At 51.4% G+C, this 12,195-nt stretch overlaps 1 long non-coding RNA gene and 2 other non-coding genes across 3 annotated transcripts; all 3 read left to right on the forward strand.

The window, feature by feature from the left end:
* The first annotated feature begins 2,556 nt into the window (after positions 1-2,556).
* LOC125332390 lies at positions 2,557-3,837 on the forward strand. Its single transcript, XR_007206471.1, has 2 exons — positions 2,557-2,847; positions 3,363-3,837. It is a non-coding gene; the product is annotated as an uncharacterized LOC125332390 (long non-coding RNA).
* A 4,890-nt stretch (positions 3,838-8,727) lies between these two features.
* TRNAM-CAU lies at positions 8,728-8,799 on the forward strand. Its single transcript has one exon. It is a non-coding gene; the product is annotated as a tRNA-Met (tRNA).
* A 1,386-nt stretch (positions 8,800-10,185) lies between these two features.
* Positions 10,186-10,257, forward strand: TRNAG-UCC. Its single transcript has one exon. It is a non-coding gene; the product is annotated as a tRNA-Gly (tRNA).
* The last annotated feature ends 1,938 nt before the right edge of the window (positions 10,258-12,195 follow it).

Below are 12,195 nucleotides of genomic sequence, written 5' to 3' on the forward strand. Positions count from 1 at the left end.
GAGGACCTGGGAGGCTCAGCTGTAGGAGCCCTTTCCATCTCCTGGTAGCTCCCCAGGGGTGCAGGGCATCCCTGGAAGAGCTGTCCAAGAGACGGGCACCTGTCTGACAGTGGCAGTGTTCAGAGGACAATGGGACAAGGCCCACAGCTTCTGGAGGCAACTGGGGTGTGTTCTTCTCAGAGCAGGAGCAGAGGACTTCCATTGGTCTCTCCCAACCTCCATTATCCTGGGTTACCCTGCGTCCCATGGGCCCTTGAGAACCCACCAAAAGGCAATGCCTTTTGAAAAGCTGCAGCAGCAGCAGCAGCACAGGATTACACAGATGTACACGAGGTGGTTTGGGACTGGTCCTAAAAGGTCTAGGAATTCCCCTGACAAAGGCAGAAATTTTGGAGAGATGAGGCTATGTGTTCTGGTATCCCTGGAATGCCTGAGTCCAGGGCACCATGTGCACTCATTTCCACATCAGGATGATTCAGGTTTGCCTAAAGCTCATGGATTTTCCCAACTCTTCCACATCACAATGATTCCCACATGCTCCGGGAGACTGATCCAATATCCCTTTGAACTGCAAAATGCATTGAATGGGCAAAGGGATGCCTGCCCCAGGAAAAAGAGTCATGAGCTGTGAGCTCCCTGCCCTCAGCTTCTTTCCCAAATCCGCCATGCAGATCGTGGCCTCGGGGGTGGACACACTGAGCAAAATGGGTCAATTCGTGTGTGAGAGAATGGGTCCATTTGTCTTTCCAGGAGAGATGTAGGCACGTGCCTTTGATCACCTTCCTACCTGTTGATTTCCTTGTTTTCTAGAGGATCTCAACTTCCCAAGCTGAGGCCAGAGCTCTGCTTGTAAAATGCATGAGGGCCCTGCTTAGTTTTTCAAGGGACACACAGCTGTGGAGATTCCCTTAGACAAGTCCCTTGAGAGACAGTTTATTGAGTCCTTGGTTTTCTTCTCTTGGTTGTCAATCTGCCTCTGTTCCCCAGGCTCATGGGCAGAAAAAAGCAGGCTGTGGCAGAGACTGATAAGAGAAAACAAGGCCCTCGTGGTCCTCAGTCCTCTCAATGAGGAGCTTCCCTCCGGCCCACAGTGATCCTACTTTGCCACTGAGTTTTGCCACAGCCCTGGAGAGGTGCATCTCTTCTTCTCTACGGGACTGTGCAGCCTTGACCTTCCGCCTGAACTTACCCACCGTCTCCTCCTTGTCAAAGTGACCCCTAGGGAGAAATGCCTCTCAGGCCTGGCTTGTGCATCTGCACCAAAAGCACTTGAGGGCTCACTCGAGGTGTGTCTCATAGCTAAATTCCACTGTTGACAGGGCAGGCACTGTCCCCATGAAGAGGGCAATGTGACAAAGGCAATCCTTTGTGTGACACAAACCCACCTCCAATCTTCCTCCACTCCAGCCTCAGACCTCTGAGCCAATTGGCCTTACGCTTCTGGGACACAGATGAATTGTTTTGATGTTGGGACACAGCCCACTCACTTGGCCCTGGTCCTGAGAGGAGCTTAAACCACTCAGTCATCTGCTGGCAAAGCAGCACAGGGAACTGCCAGCAGTCCTGGGAACTACTAGAGTGTGTTGTGGACAACTTCCTAGTACAGGGGATAGGGAGCCTGACCAGAGGAGAGGAACTGCTGGACCTACTCTTTGCATCCTTCCCTCTAAATAGGAGTGATGTGGATTTTATGGGGAGTGGTCGCTCAGTGCATATGGAATTGGATGGATGGCAGCACTCCAGGACTTGTGGTCGAGAGCTCAATGTCCAACTTGAGTGGTGTCCAACCAGTGATGAGTGTGTTTTCTCAGGGTTTGGTGATAAGACCAGGAATATTTAATGCCTTGCTGGGAGACATGGGGGGAGGGATTGAGTGCATCCTCAGCACGTTTGTGGGTGACACTGAGCTGAGTGATGTGGTTGGTACTCTAGAGGAAGGGATACCATCCAGAGGGACATGGACAGGCTGGAGAGGTGGGTCTGTGCAAACCTCATGAAGTTCAACAAGTGCAAGTGCCAAGGTCAGGGCAATCCCAAACATGGACACAGGCTAGGCCATGAGTAGGACTTGCAGGTTCTGATGGCTGAAATACTGAACATGAGCTTGCAGCACGCGCCGGCAGAAAGCCAATCGTATCCTGGGCTGCATCCAGAACTGTGTGGCCAGCAGGTTGAGGGAGGGGATTGTCCCACTCTACTTGGCTCTCATGACACCATAGCTGGGGTACTGTGTCCAGCTCTAAGACCCACAGCCTAAGAAACACACCGACCTGCTGCAGTGGGTCCAGAGGAGCCACAAAGACCATCAGGCAACTGGAGCAGTTGCTCTGTGAGGACAGGGCTGAGAGGGTTGGGGTTGTGTAGCAAATAGAAGAGAAGGCTCCCAGGAGACATTTGGGTAAGAAAGGGAGGGACACCTGGTTGGCATGTGTGGGGATGGGACAAGGGCTACTGGTTTTAAACTGAAAGCAGATATATTTAGGTTAAATATCGGGAAGGAATCCTTTCCTCTGAGAGGAATGAGACACTAGAACAGGTTCTCCAGAAAGGTTGTAGAAGCAATTTCAGGGGGCTTGAGCTAGATGATTTAAGATCCATTCCATCCCCAGGTGATTCTAAGAGTCATTGCACAATTCTGGGTTGTATGAAGTGGGAGCACAACATTTGAGATGAAAGGGACTTCAGCCGCAGCGAAGCCTCGCAAGTGGCCACTCCCAGGAGTTTGGATGTTTCACGAGCAAGGAATGTTTGTGGTCCCACAGGGCACTGGGACACGGCATAAAAGGCTGTGCTGCTCCAGGCTCTGCATCCTCCTCCTCTCTGGCCTGCCTTTCCTCGAAGAAGGAGGTAAGCCTGAGTCCGCTCCATGTCTCCCTGTGGGCTGAACTGCTGTCATGGAGGCTGCCCAGGCTGATCCTTGGGCTGCCTCAGCTTGGCCCTGACACAGAACTGTTGAAGGGCCATCAGCCTTTCCATGGTGGTGGCTGGGGACAGCTGGGAAGAGGGGGCTTTGTTCCAGCAGAAGGGGATCAATGGGGCTCAGCCGCAGGGGGATGTGCCCAGCAGAATTCACACCTGCCGTGCATGTAGCAAAATGTCCCCGGACATCTCTAACACAGCCATGTCTGTTCTGGACATGGGCTGTGGCCGGTCTTTCCACAGGGGCCTTAAAGCCACTGTGCTGGGTCCTATTCCTGAAGTGGGGCGGCCTTCCTGTGCTGTGCCACTCGCAGGGCACGAGGAGGGTCGTGGGAGCTGTAGGCACAGAGTGTGTTTTGAAGACCAAATGTGTCCCTGGAGAGAGCTGAAGGACAGACAGACTGATCCTGAGGCTGGTTGGTGCTCCCTGCTCTGTGTTGCAGCTTTGCCTCCTGCGCCGAGAGATGTCTTGCTGCAGACCCTGTCCCCCTCAGCCCTGCGGCCCCTGTGGCCCAACCCCCCTTGCAAGCAGCTGCAGTGAGCCCTGTGTCGCCCGCTGCGCTGACTCCACGGTGTACATCGAGCCGTCGCCGGTGGTGGTGACCATGCCGGGCCCCATCCTCACCTCTTTCCCTCAGAGCACAGCCGTGGGATCCTCTCTGTCGGCTGCTGTGGGCAGCTCCCTCAGCAGTGCGGGGGTTCCCATCTCTTCTGGGGGCTCCCTTGGGCTGGGGGGGTCAGGCCTGTGTCTGCCTTCCCCCCGCTGCGGTCAGATCTGCTGAAGCCGGCGGCTCATGCCCTCTGTCCTTGGCAAATGGGCCGATCTCTTTCCCTGCCTGGCCCCTGCACACGTGTCCCTTGGTCTGTGTTCTGTGCCGCTGCTTTTGCTCCTTCTCATTAAAGCCTTTGTGCAGCATCGCTGGAGAGTTGTGGTCGTTTGTTCTCCTCCTCCCTCAGCTACCACCTGCTCTGCCAGGGTGAGCACTGGCTGCTTTCCTGAGCTTACCAGCAGCTGCACAAAGAACTCCCAGAAATTACACCAGAGCACCAAAACTTCAGTCACTGAGCTTGGGTCTGTAACGTAGAGACCATGGTCCTGCAGAGCCCGGTGCCAATTTGTTCTTTGTGAGAGAGAGTTAATAAAGATATTTTGGGTAAGTTTTCAGTCCTGTCAGAGCTTCTTCACAAAAGCATAGGAAAATCCATCTTATCTCCTCTGTTGGTGATGTTGGAATTTTCTCAGTGGGATGAGTACAGGATTGTGGGCTGGAAAGGAGAAAAGCACTTCTTTTCATGGCTGGACATAGGCAGTGTGGCTTTAACAGAGTTTGATGGCAAAGTTCACTCTGTTACTTACTAAATGGATGAAGCATAAATAGAATATTGAATTGTAATCAATGTTGAATGTTTTATAGGGAGACTGTGCATTTAGAAATGCACGGTATGCAAAGGATATGGATACAAAATTCAAAGGGTGCAAAAGGGTTTAGAAGCACTCAATCCACAGTCATAGCAAGGACTTAATTATACATTCACAGTGACAACATTGAGACCATTATCAATTCACAGACACTCAGACACACAGAGGCACAGAGGAGAGCACATCTGTATTCAGGTGTGTAAATGTACCTATTGAAAATGCCCCTTGGGCTCAGTGAAACGCTCACACCAAATCCCTTTGCGTTTCTCAACCAAGCGTGGGTTGGACTTTGAGGAGTGTGTGTGGATGTGTGTGTGGATCAAACCAGGCCTCATGATCAGTGGTGGTCTTTCGAGTACCCCAGCTTTATGGTTTTCAAGCTGTGAGAGACGTTCCACCCAGAGGGAGGTGCTGGCACAGCCCACTGTGGTCCAGGAGGCCTCCAAGAGCCTCACTCAGGACAGAGCTGTTACAGGCTCACAAGATGATTTGCCTTAGTCATCAGTAAGGTTCCATCTCGGACATAATCCATGGTGGAAACTACTGGAAACAACTCCCAAGACATTTGGAAATTATTTCCAAAACTGAAGCAACAATGGTGGTCTTCCACTTGGGCTACAGTTGATTGAGAGAACGTTTCAAGGCTGTTGTGGGATGACTGATTATCCTTTGCTCCCCACCGTGGCTCATGCTGCTCATGGGAAGCTGATGCTGCTGTTATGGTCACGGCTGTTCCCAGCTGTATCATGCAGCAGCACCTGGTGTGGTGAGGGACCTTTCACTGCCCAGCTGGTTTGCTGAAGGGGATGCTTCCTCTTGCAGCTGGTTCAGTCAAGGCTTGTCAGGGGGAGGAGCACAGGAGAGGATGAATGACCACAGCCACAGGGCAGGGTCTCCCAGATGCCTGGCTGAGGCCAAGGCTCAGGGAGCTGCAGCCGGAGACCCTGGGGTTGTGCCTCTCGGGCCTCTGAAAAATGGCCCCAGGGGTCCTGCTTGCTCTCTGAGGGTCCGAACTACAAAGGTGGAGTGGAGCTGTGGTGGTGCATTCCTCCCCCCTCCTTTTTCAGGCCACACTGAGATCTGAGAAATGCTCATTAGGCCTCGGCCTTGAAAACAGCACGTGGTCCCAGCTCTTCCTGAGCTTATCAGAAACACTCTCTTTCCAAGAACTGCTCTCTAACGAGCTCTTGTTTCCTTATAAATCGGAAAATACTTTTGTTTCCTGAACACCATAACATTCCCGTTCTCACCGTTTCAAAGAAAGTGCCAACGCAAACTGTGGCCAGGATGAAACATTGTTATGGCTAAAGCCCACTCTCTTGCGACCCTATAAACAGCGGTCCAAAAATGAGACCATTTGAGCTCTCCTGGAGCGCAGCAGGCTGCAACAGCAATCTCCCTCTGAGTGAGATGCCTCTCAGAGCCAGCAAACTCTCAGGTTTGCAGTACTTGGAGGATTGCCGAACAATTGCAAGTCCTGGGCTGACACCCTCACTCCTTGAGGCCCGACCCTTTGCCCGTCAGGAGATGCAAAGGCATCCAAAGTGAGTATTTCACTGACCTCTGAGGGGAATTTTTCACAGGTACCTTGCTCACACTGACTCTTTATGTCTGTGTGCATGCACATGCACGTAAGCTATAGCAAATCTGGGAGAAATACTGCTTTGTTAGATGTTTAAGTAGCTTGGATATCTAAGTAAATTAGGCCTGTAAGTAAGGTTAAGTTACAGTTATAAACTTGCCTAAATGCTTGTCCTGGGGTGATGTTATGAGGCTGCTTTATTCCTTAACCATCCGCTTAATGCCCAAGGCAGCTGTATCTTTAAGATGGACCCGGGGGCCGGGGCCACAGCCGCAGCCGTGGGACCCCGGGTGCGGTCGGTTCAACGGGCCTGTCCAACGGCTCTGGCTGCAACAGCGCTGCACCGTGCTCTGGAGGGAGGGCAGCGGGGACGCTGCACTGCTCCTGCGGTGGTCTTTCATTCCCGCTAGCTTGGAAAAAGGTTTTGGTTTTTTTTTTCTTTCCTCCCCCTGGCCTCCCTACCTTCCTTCCCTTCTCTCCAGCCCGGGGAGTCTGCGGGGTGGCCCCGGCTGGTCTGAACCCCGAGAAAGGCCAAACCAGTGAGCGAAGGGACACAGAAATCCACCAGCTTCGCCTGCTGCAAGGAGGAGGAGGACTGGCACCGGAGAAAAATAGGTTTTTCCAGCTGTTCTCTGGAAAATGGCCCTAAGGGCCATTCTTGCTCTGTGAGGGTCCCAACTGCAAATGTGGAGTGAAGCCTTGGCCCAAAGTGCCTGGGCGTTGGTGTCCTGGCACAGGGCATGTGATGAGCAGGGCAGTGTTATAAACATATACTATAATATTGGCTTCTCGCAAAGTATAAAGGTAGATATTATATAATGTTAAAAATGCTTTTTGCTGTGTGGATGTAGTTTTCTCTCTTTTTAGCAAGAATGTTAGCAAGTGTGAGCAAGTAAGATAACCTCCAAGTGAACAGAGGATGAGGCCCGAGGAGCTGCTAATCAACACTTTGTCCAGGGAACAAAAAGGCCCAAAGGCTGCTCTGCCCGAAGAACGGGCGGCCAGGAGAGCCCAGAGCCGCTATCACCGCTCTGCCCGGAGAGACAAAGAGGCCCAAAGCTGCAATCAGCCCTGACTGTCTGGAGAATTAAGAGATCCACCCTACCATCAACTCTTACCTAGCAGGCCCAACCCCAAGAATCAAAAGAAATAAAACCGCAAGGCAGAAGAATACGCATGCTCTAAAAAGGCGGAACCAAGGAGTGGCCATGCAGAACAGCTCCGGGGAAAGTTTGAATATGAATAGAGAACAGACAGTAAAAATGGTATAAAAAGGACTCACCTCTAGCATCAGGTGTGCTCTTGGCAGAGCGCCAAGGCACCCGGCCGTTACCTCTTTGCTTTATTTTATGTGTCTCTTATTGTCTTTATATTAAACCCTTTAAATTCTCACAGGAGAGTGAACCTCGTTTTTCAGAGCAGGGAGGGCTGCAGCAGGTAGTTGTGGCCGAGTGTTGAAGGCAATGAACTGGAAATCCATTGGGATTTCCCTGTGCAGGTTTGATTCCTGCCAGCTACAGGGCACACACTCCTTTTGGGCTGCGGGCAGTTGACCACGCTGCAGCTGTGACACTCCAGGTACCTGCAAAGGTACCACTCTACAGGTGGGTGCCATGGACAACAGCTGGGGCTGCCCAGAGGGCTTCTGCACTTGCAGTCCCAGCTGTTCCCACAGAGCAGCCAGCCCCAAGGGAGGAGCTAAAGTCAGCCTGCTGCACTTCTAAACAGTGCTTTCTTAAGGAGGTCTGGATGGGCCAGCCCCTCCCAGGGACTACTGGGAACCATCTCCCACCCTCAGTAATGTTACACAGGACAGCAATCTGCACCAGGCAGAGAGGAGGTTCCTTGTCTCCCTGTCTTGATGTTCGGGGCATCCTTTGGCTGTTGGGCTGTAAAAAGGCAGAGCTGAGCCAGGAGGGAGGACAAGACAGGGGCTGTGGGGGAGTGCAGCACAACACAGCCAGGGTAAGAGGTCACAGCCCCTGTGAAAGGCAAGGTACCAACAGCTCTACAATCTGCTTAATGCAAAAAACTCTGTCTAAGACTGAGTTTTTACCTCACAGTACATGTGACCTGAAGGCCCAACCTAAACCAGCTCTCACTGGCTGAGAATATCCCATATGGACAATAAAAGAATAGGACATTTGTTTAAAACAACAGACAGTTAACACCCCACTGAGGATCTGTCCTCACCACCTACACAGGAAAAGCACAGAGTCATTATGTGATCAACAGTGTCTAATTAGCTCCTCACAAAAAGATTAATGTCACTGGTCAAAAGAACTGTACTGTAAACATAAACCTTCCTCCTCTGGGCTGGTCTCCTATATGCATTGGGCTGGGACCCCTTCTTGTGCACAGTTGTAATAGCAGAATTCCTTCCGTTGGTAATTCCAAGCAAAGAGAGCCTGTGTCCCTCCTTGGCCAGCAAAGAACCAAACTGTTGGGCAGGTGCAGTCCCGCAGCATGCTGGGAGCAGAGCTGGATTTCTGGGCAGGGCTGCAGCCGTCAGGATGTCACTGGATTTCAGGTACCCCAAGGCTGCAGCCTGCCTCCGGGGTGCCTTGAGCATGTGCAGCGCCAGAGTGGGCAGTCAAAGGGCAAGTGGCCGTGCAGGGCTGTGGGAGAAGGGCAAGGGCCGGCCCTGGAGCTGTGGAGCGCATGCCCAACAGGAGATGAATTTGTCGGGGAGTCCATTTTGTGGGGTGGGGGAGGCCAAGCAGAGAGGAAGGGAGGGAGTGAGAGCCAGCAGTGCCCGGGTAGGGTCAGGCCTGGCTGGAGGCGGTGGTGGCCAAGCCTCAGGGGGAGCAGAGTGGCGCAGCGGGAGCGTGCTGGGCCCATAACCCAGAGGTCGATGGATCGAAACCATCCTCTGCTAGGGCACTTTTTCACCGACGCTGCCCCACCCAACAGCTTTTACCCTGCTTACGGATGGCTGTGGAGCAGTATGCACAGTTCCCCCACAAGGCCTTGGGACGCAGGTCTTCCTTCCCTGCTGGCAGCTCAACCTGCAGCTTCTCAGGCACATGGGACACAGGTCTTCCTCCCTTCCCTGCTGGCAGCTCAACCTGCAGCTTCTCAGGCACAGGAGGGCACCTCCTGTAGGGGCAGAGGAGGCTCAGCCTGCTGCACGTGTGCTCAGCTCCAAGACCTGGGAGCTTTCTCTGTCCTTGTCTGTTTGCTGCCATGACCATTTGTAGGGTGATCCAGGATCAGGGCCAAGCAGGTATTTCCCAAGGGACACTGTACTGGCAGGAGGTGGCTGGGTGTTGGGAATGGAGGGGACATGGGACTCTGCAGTGTGATCGCTGGGGGAAGAGGAAAGGGGCTGCCCTGTGCTACACACAGATGATTCAATCTCCATGTCAGACTGCTGAGCTGTCAGCAGTTTGTGGCCTCCATGAAAATACAATGCAGAGAGGGTAGACAGTGCCAGACAGAGGAGGGAAAAAAGAAGGGTCAGGAAGAGCATAGAGAAAATTTATAAGCCCATGCTGCTTGAGCGGATACAAGAATGTGAAGTAGATGAGCTGATCCTGGATAAGAGCAAGGAAAGGTTGTGTTTACTGTTTGTTTGGGGTTTTTTTTTTTTTTTTTTGTTATTTACTATGTGAACCTTTTTCAATTGGCCAAACGTGAATTTCCCCAAGTTGAGTCTGCTTTGCCAACAACAGTATTTGCAAAGCCATGTCTGAATGTTTATTTTGTCCTGGAAGAATTCTTGTCTTATTTCCTATGCTCCTCATTCACTAAAGGTGGAGCAGGAGTGAGCAACTGGGTGGGCGGTTGGCTGTGCTTACCCCACCACGGGTATGTACTCACAAATGCACCTACACCTGCACGTGTATGAAAGTGGGTGGGGAGTGATGCCATTAACCGCTTTAGGTCCACTAAAGCACCACCAGCACTCACATAAACAAGGGAGACAGTCGGATCCTTTTCTTTCTCTCTGGCTGCTCAGGACTGGAGATTGGTACTGGACACAGATCCATCTCTCCCAGCTGCGCACCCTAGGTCTGTGCAGTCTGCGCCTGCAGCTCGGTCATAATCTGTCCAGGGTCCTGCTCCAAGCCTGGTCACTCCCTGCTGCTGATCTCCTCTAGTCGGTGTCTAGCCCAGCTTGAGTTTCCCAGACAGTATCTTACTCACAGAAACACCTGTACCCTGTGGCAGCTCGTAGCAGTGTGCATGGAAGACACCAGCCTGTGCCTCCATCTGGGCAGCTGTGAACTCCGGGTAGCAGAAGAAGGAGCACAGCCTGCATGCGTTGGTGGTATAGTGGTGAGCATAGCTGCCTTCCAAGCAGTTGACCCGGGTTCGATTCCCGGCCAACGCAGCCTTTGTTTTGTAGGCTCAATAGTGTCCTATCCGCTCCCAAAGAGCAGCACGGAGGCCACGAGCTGTTGTGTCTCTGTAACCCTGGGTGACAGACCACAGCTTCTAGTTCCGTCCTCTATTACCTGCCACGACACATCTTATTTTGATGCACAGGTTTCTCCTCACCTGTGGTTCTCCCCAGTACCTCTCCCAGGGATTCAGATGAGGGTGATGAAAGATGTTTGTACAGCACCAGCTCTTGGGGCCCTGGAGGACACGCTGCTTTCACCAGTGTACTTTTCCAGCTGAGGGGGCTCTGGGCTGGGCTCCTCACTGTACAGGAGCCAGACGAGAGGGATTTTCAGCGTTGCTGCTGCAGGTGGTTGCACCTGGCAAGAGAAGCGTGCTGCTCTGGCACGGTTATGATGAAGACTGACAATGCCCAGGTGGGGACTGAGGCATGAACTGCATATCATGAGGCCAGATATGCAATTTGGGGGTATAGTGGGAGGAGGCCTGTTCTTTATAAAATGTCTCAGTGTCACATTGGAGTGAAATTGCTCTCCATCCTCCACCTTTTCCATCTCTGCAGTGCTGGCTGGTCAAATGCCTTGTTATTCCCCTTCAGTGGGGATGCTGGTATGTACAATGTCTGTGTTCATAGCACAGAGTCATTTAATATGTAGGACTCTTTCTTGAAAACAGACTGTGGTTCATGTGGGAACTTAGTTTGAAATGACCTGATTAACAATCATGACTGCATGTCTCAGACACCCTGTGTAGGGCTGCTGACCTGTTCTGTCCAGGCTCCAGCACCACAGCGATATGCTAAAGTTTAATGGAATTCATCGTAATAATGTTTTTGGTAACTAAAGGCTAAAACAGTCTCATTTCTCTTACAGCTTATGGATAAGAGAAACTGGCAGAAGTTGCTAAACTACTACCCATAAAATTTGAAAAATTGTACAACAAGGAAAATTCCCACTGACTGGAAAAGGGGAAACATAACCACCATTTCTAAAAAGACAAAAAAGGAAGTCCTGAAGAATTATAGGTTGGTCAGTCTCACCTTGGTGCCTGGCAAGATAATGGGAAAGATCTACTGGAAAACCTTGTTAATGCACGTGGAAAACTGTTGGGGAAGATGAAACAGGAAAGCCTTATAAATATGATTGCCTGACAAAAGATTTTGGGAATATGAAAACTACAGGCAACATCGAAATGAAAGCCACTTTTGAAATACCAAGTCTTAGTTACTGAACAACTGGAAAACAATGGTATGGCCGACTGAAGGTAATCCCCTCTTGATTGAACAATACCCTCTGCTTGCAAGCAGGTCCAAGGGTCAGAGCAGACCCTACTAGCTCAGCAGAAGGGGTCCAAAGAGTAGTTTTTAGAAGTTAAGATGTAACACTCTATGGTAATATAAGAACTCTTATGGGCTGTATGTAAATGCTATAGGATTTGTATCTTGTATTAGATTGGTTAGTGACAATTAGAATATTCAGTACAGAAGATGATTTATTGTATTGTAACCAGGACTTCAGACACTCTTGCTCTTACTCTTACTACTTCCATTCCACTCTTACACTCACTCTCTCTCTCTCTCTCTCTCTCTCTTACCCGCTTACTCTCTTGCTCTCTTGGGCCTGCTCAGAGCTGAGTCTGGCAGCTCTTAGCAGTGCCCCTATACCCACGCCCTTTGCAATAAACCACCTGTGTACCAAGATCTGCTTATAGAGATCTCCCGGCCGTCCCGAGCGAACCCACTGAGTCCCTACAGAAAACAAGGAGATGAAAGGTGACAGACAACATGGCTTCCCTAAGGGCAAAATTATTGGCCTATTCTACTGAAATGGAGCCTGGAGAAGAGCTGTGAGGGTGTCAGCATGCTGAGGGAACAAAAAGGCCAACATCCCACTGAGAGTTGAACTCACATCACTGGATTCAGGGTCCA

Source organism: Corvus hawaiiensis, chromosome 13, assembly GCF_020740725.1.
Source record: "Corvus hawaiiensis isolate bCorHaw1 chromosome 13, bCorHaw1.pri.cur, whole genome shotgun sequence".
Taxonomy (NCBI): Eukaryota; Metazoa; Chordata; class Aves; order Passeriformes; family Corvidae; genus Corvus; species Corvus hawaiiensis.